Here is a 15218-nt window from a genome sequence, read left to right as displayed (position 1 = left end):
TAATTAGTCATATGTTAGATATAATGATGGATTATTCAGAGTGAAAGTTTTCAGAACAAACTTTTTTGAATATGACATTTATTCCTTAGTGATAATGCAAACTTTCAGAATTGCAAAATGTACAATACTGTACAAAGGAATAAGGTACATTTGTTAAACTTAAAATGTTTCCATTAACCCTAATGAAGTTTCTGTTGCGGATCGACTTTAATTAGAAAGAAATTAAAAACCGAACAGTTCTGAAGACATTTTTTAGTTCATTTTATTAGAATATGTCAGTAAGCGTACGTGATTCTAAAAGCGACCTTCATTTCTCAAAATTCACCTTTAGTTTATGAGATTGAATTCAGCAGAATAATGCTAACTATTGTTCAATTAATGAATAGTTTTGAAATCTAACTAGTATATTATATATCTAAACATATTAAACCGATAACAAAGACTATGACTTGTAATCATATGGGAGAAGTATATATCAATAAGTACTAACTTTTATTATTATTATCAACTCCTCAAGTAACAGATAAATTCAAAAATGAAGAATATTTGAGCGAACAATTGTTTTCAATAACTTCATCATCAGGCTCTACAGTTATAAGTCCATATTTATAATATTTTACAAAGGCCAAAAATAAGGCATGGCATTAATGAATTTGACAATGTTATGTGTTAAAAATGGTGAATGTTTGCATCTGTTACGATATATATATACTTCAAAATTGTATTATTTGACAAATTAGAAAAGTCATTCAATAAAGGTCAGGATGATTTGGAGTAAAGTGTTCAGTTGTGAGATAGGAACTCACTGAAGACAATGGTGTACGGTGGCGCAACTTCGTGGATTGGTTGAAGTTAGACATTAACACCGTTGGATGCCGGCTCAGTGGTCTAATGGTTAAGTGCTCGCGCGCGAAGCCAGTAGGTCCTGGGTTCGAGCCCCGCGTGGTGCGGGATCGTGGATGCGCACTGCTGAGGAGTCCCATACTAGGATGAAACGGCCGTCCAGTGCTTCCAGGTTTTCAATGGTGGTCTAGCTTCAACTGACTTATGATTTCAATTTGTGAAATTTCTAAAAACTCCACAAAACCCATTCTGATAAAGTGTTCAGTCACCATAAGTATAATAGTATGAAAATGCAAAGAAAAATTGTGTGAATAAAATGCATAGTAGGAGAATTTAATCTTGTCAATTGAGATAATAATAATAATATTGTTGTGTGAATATAATATGCAAAAAGGGGGGTGTTATCAAGGTAATTACGATCAACGAATTAGGAATGGTGAATGTGAAGATTAAGATAGAGATAATCAAAATTAATGATAATAAGGTCAATAAGGTAAATAAATGAAGTAAAGGAAGGGGGTAAGAGGTTTATAATATTCAGTCTAGGTATTCGGCGATCCAGTGGTAGGCCACGGTAAACATAGAGGCTGGATATATTTCTTCTGGATACATAAATTAGGTCTTCTGGAGTTGATCCAGATGGCTTCGGCTATGTAAAGCAGTCGTAATCTGGCTCCTTGAGGTAGATATTTTGGAACTTGATATAAAACAGAGAAAGCTTCCTCTATTTTGATATGGTGCTCACTATCTACCAAGTGAGAAAGAATGATGCTGTTAATCGATTTGGGAACTCCTTTTCCCAACAATTTTGAAGTATATATATATATCGTAACAGATGCAAACGTTTACCATTTTTAACACGTAACATTGTCAAATTCATTAATGCCATGCCTTATTTTTGGCCTTTGTAAAATATTATAAATATGGACTTATAACTGTAGAGCCTGATGATGAAGTTATTGAAAACAATTGTTCGCTCAAATATTCTTCCTTTTTAACAGATAAATGTTTATAAACATATTTGTGTACGATCATGACATTCATCTGTATTGACTGCATTTTGTTGACATACAGATATTATGACAGTTATGTAAAGTTATTTGAGAACTATTTCCATAACTTAAACATTCTGAAAGGAAACGTATTTGTTGCCACATTGGCAAATTGTTGTTGCTGTTGTAATAAAATTGGAAAACGAATTATTAACTCTGATAAACTTATTTACTTCATCAAAACAATATAACTGGCTATAAATATAATAGCAAATCATATTTACTTTCTTTCAGAATATATCGTAAACTGATTGAAATAAAAGTGTTCTATCAAACTTTGATAAGCTTCGTCGATAAATTTATGCTCACAACAATGTGTAAACTTGTTAGATTGAGTAATTTTTCTGATTGCCAATGATCTTTGATGATGACTTCTAAACTAGGAACAGTAGATTTAAATCAGAGTTAAACTATTTTCACTGAAATGTTCATTAATACTAGGTCATGATTACAACAATTTTCGAAATAGGAACAAATCTACAAAATGAATGATGAGTGATGATGTAAACAAGCAATATCAAGTTTCTTAAGAATCTTTAAATTAAATATGAAGTTTAATAAACATATTATATTGTTCAATATCATTGAAATAAACTTATTAGTATAGTGTTTTGGTGATCATGAACTGTATGATGTTAGACCATTAGACAGGCGTTTCGTCCTAGTATGGAACTCTTCAAACAAATTTTTATTTCTGACATTAATTAAATATTACAAAGAATCCATTTACACAAGGATATTACTTATTTACTTATGCCTGTTACTCCTCATGGAGGGGAATAGGCCACTTATTAGCACTCTTCATCCAATAATTCAAACAAGGATATTAAAAACAATGAAATTATGAGAATATTTCATCAGACTATTCACTTGTATAACATAAATTCAATTCATGATTTCAAATTGAAATCTTCACAATATGTTACATTGAAACCAAATGATTGAACTGATAAGCAATAAATCCTACACTTAATATTATAATCTATCAATATGTAAATTGACTATTGAATTGTAACAAAATAATACAATTTGGAGAACAAAATTTAAATAAATTAAGACAAAAATAACAAATAAAGGAAAGAAATCCACTAGAGCATTACAATTAACCGTTTATTTGATATGCTTTAATAAGTTGTTAGGTAAAAACAATTTTAAAAAAACGAAGATGAAACTGAGAATTTACAGCGATTTTCCAATAGAATAATTCATAACAAACATAGGGAATTGAGAGAGAGAGAGAGAGAGAGAGGGAAAGAGAGAAGGAAAGGTCTTTTTTTACAGTGATTAATCAAACATTTTTTCAGATTACTTAGGGAATATAGTAAACTGTATGGTAACTGTAAATATGTTCAAGTTTTTATACTGATCAACTTAGAATTTTAAAAGAAGATCATGTTACAAGCAATTTGAAAGCCAATTCATATGATTTTATGGTTATTTATGTTATAGTTAGTTTATGGAATATTGGATAATTGTTCTGTTGAATAAAATAGTAGAGATTAGATTTTGAATTGGGATTTGTTTAAGTTTATTTTAGCTTTCAAATATTCTGAGACGATTATTTGATAAGAAAAAGGGAAAGTATATTTAAAGTGACTAAATGTTTAACATGAAGTGAATAAAATAAAGATAAAATGTAATAAACTGAATACACCCATTAAGACATTAAATAAGAAGGATTAATTCAGCGAAGAGTTCTCTTTTCGGCGAATTCATTTTCAAAGCTGTACCATGGTATTAATGTATTAAAATTTTTCTCTTTTTCATACTATTGTTCTTTTACAGCCATCTGCTTCACCTTCCATCTTCCCTCTAAATCTTCTACCCCCAATTGGTTTGTTTTTATTTCCACGATCATTCCGATTACATTTCATCTCTGTTTCACCATTTTATTTTATCATGCTGAGCCATCCTTTCCCAATGATAATTTCCTTATCTATCTTTTGATGAATACTTAAGCCAATAACAATCAAACGATTATTAAACTTTCCTTGTTTTAAAATTTTTTTATTATTTTTCAATACTTTTGTTTATTTAACCTCACTGTTACCATGTATAACAAGTTTATTATCAGTATTATTATCACCCTGTAAAAATAAGTATATATATTTGCGATTGTACAGCTTTGAAGATGAATTTGCCGAAAAGAGACCTCTTCGCTGAACTAATCTTTCTTATAAAATGTAATAAGCATTTAGTTTATGTAGTCTATCATTGAAGGGGTATTTTTGTAACCAAATAAATGGAAAGTAAATATTTGTTAAGTCTCATTGATTTTTAAAAAGTGCTATAAATTAGTGAAGGTTTAAAGAATGGGAATTTGTCGAGTTTAGATCATCTATTACTGAAGTAACAAATCCAAATGTCTTGAATATATCAGTTATTACTGATAATTGCGTGACAATAACTGAAATTATATTAACTGAAAATCAAAAAAGTATTTTTAATCTGTCTGTTAAGGATTATTAACATCTTGCTACAATGAAGGAGATGAATAGTTTTAAAATCAATACGTTAGAAAATAGCCCTAAATATAGCTTTCATAATAGACTTCATTTCCGTCGAGTTCTAAGTGTTGGTGTTTACTTGGTGGAAGACTTTGAAGATGTTGAAGACATAGTTGTTTTTTTATTTTCCGTCCTATGTACCTTTGAAAACCTATTGTATCCAGTTTGGTCCAGTTTTAATCATTTTGCTGAATTGTCTTGCTTGAATTCATGGCTTCCCTTCACGTTTTCGTTAAAAAAGGGGAAAAGGGATACTTCATACAAGTTGTAATTTATAATCAGCAATAGATTGATTTACGATTGGTTATTCATTTAATGTTTTTGGTGAGTTTAAAATATAGCAGTATTTTTTGATACTGAACGAAAGTCCTTGCACTTATTGGTGAATTCAGACAATTCATTTTCTTTTACAATATTCACAAACCTCAAATGCCAATAATAATTTTCCTGACTTTAAGTTGTACACTTAATGTTCAAGTGAGGGTCTGAGATCAGTTCAGCCTGTTAACTGGTTGTTGTGTTTGACGTTTCTAATGCAACAAACCAAATGAAACAAGGTTAGAATTATGAAAGAGCATTCACTATGAGACCTAACTTCGATTGCCTTCAGAAATTTGGATATCCACCAGTAAAACTTTTGAACAAAAACATCTGTCTCATGCCCTCTAGTTTTTAATGGTTCTTCAAATGATTTTATTTCACGATGAAAGTCGCTTTTAAAACAGTCTCTATGAATCCCATAACGTAATAATTCTTTTTTATCAAATTTTCTATATATATATACAAACATAATTATAGAGGATGACTGGACAAATTTACGGATCAAAACATAAAGGGTTGCTGAATTCAAATTGTTGAGAGTATTATAAATATAACTATTTTTAAGTTGCTTTATGGATAGAATTTTCAGAAGAGAAAAGTAGGTAATTTCATTATTATTAATTCTTATTATTTATAACACCAACTTCAATAAGGGATTGAAAGCCTCAGAAGTTGGGTGAAAAAAGCCTAATCGAGATTGAATTTCATAAAAAGAAAACTGTGTTGCTGGAGCAGACCGAAACTTTGGAATCGATGTGTCTTATAATTAATAGATTGACAAGAAATAAAATTGTTTAATGAAATCAGACTGAATTTATCCGGGTAATGCGAGATTTACCGCATGTTCGGAGCTTCTGACAGCAAAAGTTAACAACATTCAAAATAGATTTAGTATTTTCTGTATATATTATTTAACTTTTATGTATGTATGATATAATTCAACTTCATATACTGTGTTCACTAAGTAAGCTGTGAGTGGTTCTAAAATTGTATTCACTAGTCATGATTACAATCAGAATCCAGTGATTTGCCAGATTTTAAGCTACTATATAATCAATATACAGCTCCTAGAGGTACAAACACTGGGACTAAGCTGGTGTTTCAACAGTTTGGTTTTGAGAATTGTTGACAACAATATCCTTCCAGTATATGTCATTGAAGTAATTTGATGAAATTTCCGCTTTGGTGTCATCTGATTCACAGATTGTATCTGAACTCTCATGTAAACTTAGAAGAGAAATTCCATTACTTTGTTTTGTCTTTCTCTTAGTAGATGATAACAGTTGTCTTGGACAGATGCTGCTGTTGTTTTCCTTCTACCCTTCTTAATTGGTATGGGACCAATCTGTAGTTCTTTTGCAGATGTTCACTTCCTAACACATTGTACAAGGACACTTCAAAGACTAACCAATACTGGGTTTCCTTCTAAATATCCATGAATAATGACCCTAACAGTTCTAACACAAACGTAGTGATCAGAGTACGATCCAAATATGTTATGACCCATGTTTTTGTGACAACTATAATGTCAAGAATTAATTTCTGCACTGAGAAGCTTAGCTTAGATATTTTATTTTTAAGATTACTAGTATTTCCTAGATTGACCGTCTTGTTGAAAGTATCAACTTTCAACACAGCACCACCAAAAGCTCTGAAAGTTTAGGTTTTTCTCACCAATAAATTTGGATTATACTTAACTGTTCAAATATCGTCTATTTCTTTTTGGTGGAGTTTTGTTCTCTGAGCTGGATGGTTTGGTCGTGGAGCTTTCATCGTTCTTCTGAACGACATCATCAGCACAAACTTCAGATAGAAGTGGAGTGTTCGAATTTCTCCATATGTGTTTCACAGCTTGTTCTGTGCACCTCGATGTTGATTGGTTCTTGTTGACCTTAAATTTAAGGTCAACAAGAACCAATCAACATCGAGGTGCACAGAACAAGCTGTGAAACACATATGGAGAAATTCGAACACTCCACTTCTATCTGAAGTTTGTGCTGATGATGTCGTTCAGAAGAACGATGAAAGCTCCACGACCAAACCATCCAGCTCAGAGAACAAAACTCCACCAAAATCATCCACCTGAGCTACAAATCTTCTCCACCATCGTCTATTTCAAACGGCATTGATTCAAACCACTCTCCTTAACAAACTGATACACTTTCTATTTTGATTCGCAAAGTTTATGAAGATAGTGATTGCAAAGCAATCTCTAGTTAAAATCTTCAATGGAAAGTCCACTCCTATATCTCTTATACTCTACTTTTTCACATTTATCCAAGATAACATAATATTTGCATGACATTAAACTTTTCAAAGCACATCTAAGCATTAATAATTACACTCATATTTGGTCAAGAATGCGTCATTATGTAAACACCAGGAATGAAATGTAATATTTATAATTTTACGAACAGATGGTTACTAATCTAACAAGCAAATTGATCGTGTACAAATGTTTGATATTATTGTTCCTTATTACATTTTAAACTTTTATGCAAATGCATACGTTTGATCTTAGCTTGTTGCAATATGTTCAGTTAATTTTCATGAATGTAAAATGCGTTGATTAATTTCCAATTTATTGTTATCTAACCAAGTAAAACTTGAGTTTTTTCTAATTCTTTAATATGAATGTTTAATTCTGATTGAATATCTACCACAGTATTATGTGGAATATTATTCAATGATTTGTTATGCTGCAACTCGATGAATAGCGTTTTTTAGCGAGTTAGGTTTCTACGGGATGAGGTCGCTAGCCCCATGCCCAACCCTCCTCCTTTATCCGAGCTTAAGACCGGCAGTAGCCCCAAAGAAGGTCCAGGCATTACTCTTCTCTCAATACCAAGAGAAGTTTTCAACAGGGTATTGTTAAACAGGATGAAGGACTCCGAAGACGCCCAACTCCGAAAACAACAGGCTGGATTCCGTAAGGATAGATCGTGTGCAGACCAAATCGCAACACTACTGATCATTGTGGAACAATCAATTGAATGGATTTCATCACTCTACATCAACACGGTTGACTATGAAAAAGTATTTGATGCCATGGAAAAGAAACCACTATGGAGGCTTCTTCGACACTACGGCGTGCCTCAGAAGATAGTCAATATCATACAGAGTTCATATGATGGATTAAACTACAAAATCGTGCGTGGAAGGCAATCGACACACTCTTTCGAGGTAAAGACCGGTGTTAGGCAAGGTTGCTTACTCTCACCCTTTCTCTTTATCCTGGTGATCGACTGGATCATGAAGACGTAAACATCTGAAGAAAAGCACGGGATACAGTGGAGATCTAGGATGCAGTTGGACGATCTAGACTTCGAAGATGATCTGGCCCTTCTATCCCAAACGCAACAACAAATGCAGGAGAAGACGACCAGTGTAGCAGCAGCCTCAGCAGCAGTAGGTCTCAATAAACATAAAGGGAAAAGCAAGACTGTCCGATACAACACAGCATGCACCAATCCAGTCACACTTGACGGAGAAGATTTGGAAGATGTAAAAACCTCGACATATTTGGACAGCATCATTAATAAACACAGTGGATCTGATGCAGATGTGAAGGCGCGGATCGGCAAAGCAAGAGCAGCATATTTACAACTGAAGAATATCAGGAACTCAAAACAACTGTCAACCAACACCAAGGTCAGGATTTTCAATACAAATGTCAAGACGGTTCTACTGTTTGGGGCGAAAACTTGGGGAACTACGAAAGCCATCATCCAGAAGATACAAGTGTTTATTAACAGCTCTTAGTGAAGCCCTTTGTATTGTCGTCATTTAGATTGGACGATATTGTCAACGGGCTCTCCACTTTAGTGGCCCGAAATCTGACTCCTATTTGATCGTATGAATGATCGTTTTTGAATTATGTGCTGAGAATTCTATATTGTACCAAAATATAATATTGAATAAAGCCATTAATAATAATAATAATAATAATAATAATAATAATAATAATATGTCGCCAATCCTCGTATGTAATCATCGCGTTAGTCAATAACGGAATTAAATAAGTCAACTAACGAGAATGAACTTTTGAATAAATACATTCTGTATATGATGCGAATGGAATAGAAAGAAGCAAAACGACGCGCAGTGGAGATCGCGTGTAAGCCAACTCTATTTAGTCAAACATTAATCAATATTTGTAGTCACAAAAAAATAAGTTACCAACATGTGGTGAGTAGTGAGATAAGAAATATGCGCACATATGCGCACATATAAAAACAGTGAGGATTGATAAGCGAATAATCACTAAAGTCAGAATGTGAATCAAATAGAATGAATAGATTTGCTTGTCCGAAGGCTAGAATAAGGTATACGGGCTTAACATATTAACCGACACTACAAGCTGTCTAAATAAAATACTTTGGATATGTTAGCCAGACATTATCAGTAACAACCTACTGTGGAAGAGAACAAACCAGATCCCAGTGGAGGAGAAAATCAGGAAGAATTACTGGAAGTGGATAGAAAACACATTGAGGAAAGCATCCAACTGAGTCACAAGACAAACCCTCACATGAAATCTTCAAGGTCAAAGTAAAAGAGGAAGACCAAAGAACACATTACACTAAGAAATAAAAACAGACATGAGAAGAATGAACAACAGTTGGATATAACTAGAAAGGAAGTCCCATGACAGAGTGGGTTGGAGAATGCTGATCGGTGGCCTATACTCCATTGTGAGTAACAGGCATAAGTAAGTATGGAACTCAGGGGAATGTATGAAAATGTGAATATGAAAAGGACCATATAGACGTCCTAGTATTTTACTTTTGTTATACAATAGATTGTATAGTGTTTAATAATTTACATGAGCACTAAAAACATGCAGTTTGTTTACGAAAGAGGAACAAAAGGACAAAGGGAGTATACTCATATTTTAATTAACTACCTAAACTACAAGATATCAGTCGTCACAATTTATCTTCCCAGTTAACTAATGCCTTTTATTGCTTCGAAATACTCCATATTATGTTTGGCGAATCTCAGTCAGTATTGCTCTACTCCTTTTAAAATTGATATGCTCACTAAGTAGGCTCAAAATCCAGTTTCTTTTTCATTTCCATATCGTTAAAACATTTTCTACACTTGGATGAGCAAGGATGAATTCTGTAATAAATCCTTACAATACAAAGACATAATTAAACATTTCAAAAGATAATGTATGTTTTTTTTTAATTTTTAAATTGTTGTTCATTTACTCGAACAGTCATTTTTTTACTCAACGAAATATACAGCAATCTACAATAAGCAATGGTACTTAATAATGGAAAATGGACAAACATGACTTGTCAAGCAACTTTCATTGATAGCATAAATGTTTTCAAATAAATCTGTAGAGTATAGTAAAAGACTGGATTTGTGAAACTTCATGATTTTGGTGGAGTTTTGTTCTCTGAGCTGGATGGTTTGGTCGTGGAGCTTTCATCGTTCTTCTGAACGACATCATCAGCACAAACTTCAGATAGAAGTGGAGTGTTTGAATTTCTCCATATGAGCTACAAATCTTCTCCACTTCATGATTTTACTTCGAATTTCATATAACTCTTTTTATGGTATACCATTTATTTAAAGTGTACAATTATTTATTATTTTATTTGAACACATAGATATTGGTACAAGGAGGAGCCAAATACATATGCGCCACACAAATCTCATTCGATATATGTGAGGGCTGTGATACTGCTCGGGTGCCCAAACCGAAGCAGGTGGTGTTCTGAGGGGGTCACACCCGGAGCCTTCGACTTGAAGATCTGATCCACAAGGCAGTGGAACATCGTAACGAGATTCAGTCTCATGGTAGCTGGTGACCAACGATAGGTTCATACGCCATTTGTTCCTTCAGGATACTGGAGCCCATGTGCATCATTGGTTTGGAGTCAGTATTTTCCAACTCCCCTAGGTGGACCCTCCATGTCCACCAACCTGGTTAAAGCGACAGACATTCGCTTTTCGTCCTCTTAATTTCGTGAAGAACACTCCCGCCACGAGAAGGCAATGAGTAGGACTTCCCAGACAGAGACTATATACGCGTGGACATGTAAGAGCATTTCGAAAGGGAGAGCGAACTCTCCTCACTCTCGGCCGTACCAGGGCATTTGCGGGCTCGAATGTGTCAGATAACCTAGTACGGCCATCCTATATTACAATCAACAAAGGTCTGTTACTAAATAGAACGAAAACTCACAAGTTCTCATTGCCAAAATAATCAATTTTTCATGTTTAAAAAAGTGCGTACTTTGTAAATGGCAGTATATGATTTACGCCTGTTACTCACAATGGAGTATAGGCCACCGATCAGCATTCTCCAACCCACTCTGTCATGGGACTTCCTTTCTAGTTATATCCAACTGTTGTTCATTCTTCTCATGTCTGTTTTTATTTCTTAGTGTAATGTGTTCTTTGGTCTTCCTCTTTTACTTTGACCTTGAAGATTTCATGTGAGGGTTTGTCTTGTGACTCAGTTGGATGCTTTCCTCAATGTGTTTTCTATCCACTTCCAGTAATTCTTCCTGATTTTCTCCTCCACTGGGATCTGGTTTGTTCTCTTCCACAGTAGGTTGTTACTGATAGTGTCTGACCAATGGATCCTAAGTATTCTTAATTTAAACTTTGGGGTATTTTGTTTCGTTAAAGTCCCCTTGTGACATGTGAAGAGAAGCTTTTAATGTTTGACTGATTTCTTAAACGTAATGATTTTCGGTTGACACAATTTATCAGACGTCTTTTATATTCAGTTTGTTTATATTTTGCAGATCAAAATATCTAATTTACATTTCTTCTGCTTTATAATTGAACTGTATCTCATAAATTATTTATTTCATGTACAAGGAAGCATAAAATATTTCAGCTATATAAGTCATGAACAAAGAGATCGGCCATAAGGTTATGAATTTCCACTTTTCATATATATATAACCTAAAGTTAATCCATCTTAATGAATTAAATCAGTATGAAAATAGACTGTTATATGATGAATACGTTTCAGTCTGCAGTAGTGGCTTATCGTAGATCATTTATATTAATCACAGAATGTTTAACAATCTTCAGTCATCATGCAACACAACTCTTTGACATATTCAAATATGAATAGTGGCCATCCTTTTTCTTCCACCAATTACGAAGTGAACTGTTTCCACATATTTTATTTAATTAATTTTTCTGTAAATAGGATGATAATTGTTTGGACAAGGTGTTCAGATCGTATCGAATGATCGTTCAAAATAACATTTTATTGGGTAGCTTATTTTTGCTCTTAATAATAGTTACTTCGATATTTATTGTTTTTAGCGGGTTCGGCACCTATCACTTACATCATTTCCTTAATTTATTGATAATTTAGCTATCCAATTGCTGTACGTATAAAGTTCTCTATGTTTAAAGACGTATTGAGCAAATTTTCTAGGGTAGTAATCCATGTTAAAAATATTTGGGTATTCACAATGAAATGCAGCTTCTAAAGATTTAAAGAATGTCTACAATGATAAGATCTTAGTTAATATTGGATAATTGAAATCGAATTGTCTTTTCTAATAGTACTATTATGTAATTAATGTTAATTGTATATCAATTTTTAAAACAGCATTACATACATTGAAAACCATGAATTACTTAAATTCACCTTTGAATTTCAATAAATAGATTTAATTTTCTTCTAGTTAAAGATATTAGGAACTACAAATATTTTCATTATAAATGAAGATTGTCTGAAATGTTGTTGTGTAATTATGTTAACAGCTATTTTGGAACTCCTCAGCAGTACCCTGTCTGATAAGTTTCTTTGATACTTAATAACTAGTTATTTTCTATTGCTAATGGGAAACTCTAGACATTTCACGTAATCCTGACGAACAATTAAAAATATTATTTTTTTCTTTAGATTGCAGACATTTACGGAAACATTAGTGCATATACCGATTACTGAAAAATGTATTCATAGACAATTGTGAGTGTATATTGAGTAAATCTAAAAAATGACATATAAACTACTTTAAGATCGTGGAGAAGATTTATAGCTCAGGTACATGATTTTGATGGAGTTTTCTTTTCTGACCTGGATGGTTTGGTCGTGGAGCTTTCATCGTTCTTCTGAATGACATCCTCAGCACAAACGTTAGGTTGAAGTGAAGTATTTGAATTTCTCCACATATGACTCACAGCTTGTCCTGTAGACCTCGATCTTGTCTGGTTATTGTTGACGTTTAACCTGCCTTTGTTTACTTTTTTATTTTGATTGAACTGCCCATTGATTTGATTCTTGGACCTATATTTGTCCAGAATTTTACTGATTGGTTTATAGGTTGGATCGATTTCAATGTGCTTGTTGATTACTGATTGACCAGAGTGCCAATCTTCTAAACACTCTTTTATGTTTTTAGAATTGTCTCTATCCAAGATTTCTACATTTTCCCAGTCAAATGTGTGTCCACAATTGTCTACATGCATTGATCAAAGCGAGTATAAATCATGGCGTTTAACCCCTAATTGATGTTCGTGAAGGCAAAGATGAAGAACGCATCCGCTTTGTCCGATGTTGTGTTTTTTCAATCGGAACAATTTGTTTTGTAGATAGTGTTCGGTTTTCTTCTGTCATTTCGCTTGCATAGGATTGATTGAAAGTGAGTTTGTTGGTTTATGTGCTACATTTATTCCAGAAGACCTCAACAACCTCGTTGGAATTTCTGATATGCCTTTTCCATGTATGAGGATAATCCGTTTATTGGTTTCTGCACTTGATTTTGTTTCTGCTTTTGCTTGGTGTTTTTTGACGAAATTGATTGGATAGCCGTTCTTTTGGGAGATAGTATTTAGATAATTTTCCTCATTTTCCCCGCTGCGTGTTACAATGTGTTCTTGTCTTTTTGAACAAATTTTGTGCGCAGTTGATTTTATGAGCTATTGTGAGTAACAGGCGTAAGTAAACAAGTAAGTAATAAAAAATAAACCAACCAAATAATCTGTTCAGCTCAAAAAATTAACAAACAGAGATCAAAGATTTATCTATGCAGATATAAAAATCATCGTAAATTAGAATAGGATCAAATAAAATTTAATGAGACAATAACAGTATAGAAAGAAATTAAAATTGTGAATTTTAATTCATTTCACAAAGTAAATTAGATGTAAACTCAAGTATTTTTTTTTAAATTTTGATCTATAAAATAGTAAAGAGATATAAGTCTTATATTACACAGTTATAATCAATTATACATTCTGAAATATATGATCTTAAGGGAGCAATTTTCATAAATAATCTATAATGTACTCCTTAATACATAAACCTGGTTTTACGAGAACAGACTAACTAGTATATGTATATTAAATCGGTTGGCGAGTGACTGAGATAGATCTATCTAGATTATTTGTGCTGTACACATAAGTATATGGGTGAACGCTTAATGAAAGACACTTATATAGAAGTTATTCATAATCAAATCGACTTTGAAGGATTAAGGTTTCTCCGATGTATCTTCTGTGGAGAATATCGAGGCTCACAAAATAATGTAACTATTTACACGTGTATATTATTATTATTCATCTGTCCAGTCCGGATAGATCTTTACATGATCTCACCACTTCACTACATGAATATAACATTGAGCAGTGAAACCTTATAGCCAACTTCTTTTCAAGGATGATTTGGATACTTATATGACATACATTGGATATCTCATGTAGGTTTTGGAACTATGGATTTAGCCACAGATGATATATATGTCATAAAGATATCCCCTGTGTATATTAAAGCTTACTCATAGACTTTGATGAGGTATTATTCTCAATAATTTCTGTAAAGAAATCATAGCTTAATGGCATTCCAAAGTTATTTCCATTTGAGCTAATTAATTATCGAAACTCAACAATTTAAACTACATATATGGAAATGATCTTTTTCAAGCGAGATTACAATATGGCGATATTCATTTTGCAAGCATCGTCATATATGAAGTGTTATATTTCTCGTTATTCGATACAATTTCCGACTATTTTTAGATATAACATTTAGTGTTTATCAAATAGCTTAAGTTTATTATCAATGTACTTTGCTTTTTAATTGATCGTAACTATTGGATGACCTATAGTACAATAATGATAATTCGAGTCGTTATTAGTATGTTACTTTTCTATAATATTGGATATTATTTCTCCATTTTCTAAAAATTGTTTAGGGGGCCTATGTTATGGTTCCTGAGAAATGTTCTTACATATTTTTTTTCAGTAGATTGATTAGGTTGCTCTGTTTTTATTGATGGTGTACGTCTATCTGAATATACAGTTGGTAGGTATTTATTTTGTAATAAAGTGATCAGTGAACTTTCGAAAAGTATATATCAATAAATCAGTGTTTCATTTCTGTTTAAGACCTATTAAGCCACTAGTTTTATTCAGGAATTTGTTTAATTTCTCGATGTCACACAAAAAGTTTATGAAATCTAATTAAATCAAATTTAGATATATTAATTCTTATTTCATTTAGTAT

This window comes from Schistosoma haematobium, chromosome 1 (assembly GCF_000699445.3).
Source record: "Schistosoma haematobium chromosome 1, whole genome shotgun sequence".
NCBI classification, from domain to species: domain Eukaryota; kingdom Metazoa; phylum Platyhelminthes; class Trematoda; order Strigeidida; family Schistosomatidae; genus Schistosoma; species Schistosoma haematobium.
The sequence above is the reverse complement of the archived record's forward strand: the minus strand, read 5'-3'. Positions refer to the sequence as shown.